We start from the raw sequence: 1,041 nt of genomic DNA, 5'->3' as shown, positions 1-1,041 counted from the left end.
CAAAGCTGTGTGTTGAAATAAAATATCTGTTGTGACCAATCAAGAGGACATTACAAAGAAGGGATCAGAATAGCCCTGGCCATTAGAGGTGGGATACGATAAGCTGGGGCTTGTTCCCAAAGAGCAGGCTGTGAGAATTTCCTGTGTGGGTGAGAGCTGTAGTGGATGAAAGTTTCATCCAGACCATGGATGATTAGCATTGTTCAAAGTGGCTAGCCTGGCCAGATGGCATTGTCTGTTGGATTTCCTGTTACCCTCGCCTCCTGACTTCCAAATAAATTGGGCAATGGTCCACTCTAATGATGTAAGTGAATCCACTAGGGTCCTTTCAGGATGGGATCGTGAAATGGAACATTCTAGAAGGTTAAAAGCTGCAATCTGAAATGGTATTCTAATAAAGGTCGCCAATCTGAAAACTATCTGGCTTGATAAATAATCGTATCCTCTCTTTTTTGCTGAAACTCTGAAAGTTTATTCTCACTGGCCTGACTCACAATCCATTGTTATAGCAGTGGACAGGCAGTGCCAATACAGACAGACCCCTCCATTCAATCCAAAGCCATTCCCTTGAATCATCTGGCAGCCTTGCCAGGATTTCATTTCTCAAATGCTTTTGGACCTTGTGGTTCACTCAGCTACTCGTCAGTATATATCATCAAAAAAGAACTTCATTATTAAACAGAGAAACGAGTGGAAAAACTGGACTTAAAGAACAAATCATCAGAAAAGTGGCTTGGAGTTTTGTCCAACTGTGGACACTTAAGAGTAGAGGCCAGAGTCTTCTTCCAGGATTCCCACCTTCATTCCAACTTTCACCATCTGGGAAAAGGGTGCGGTCTTCTTCAAGTCACAAGCTAACATTTTACATGCCTGATGTGGTCACCTCCATATCAGGGGGAGTCACCTGTGATTCTGTAACTTTCAGAAATTCAGGCTCCGCATTTCCACAGTGTAAACCCTTGACCCTTCTATGCCCATTTACCCAGTGTACCCTCTGCAAAAGACTAATAATTTCTAAAGTAACAGTCGCATGTGTGGAAA

This window comes from Hemiscyllium ocellatum, chromosome 30, assembly GCF_020745735.1.
Source record: "Hemiscyllium ocellatum isolate sHemOce1 chromosome 30, sHemOce1.pat.X.cur, whole genome shotgun sequence".
NCBI classification, from domain to species: domain Eukaryota; kingdom Metazoa; phylum Chordata; class Chondrichthyes; order Orectolobiformes; family Hemiscylliidae; genus Hemiscyllium; species Hemiscyllium ocellatum.
The sequence above is the reverse complement of the archived record's forward strand: the minus strand, read 5'-3'. Positions refer to the sequence as shown.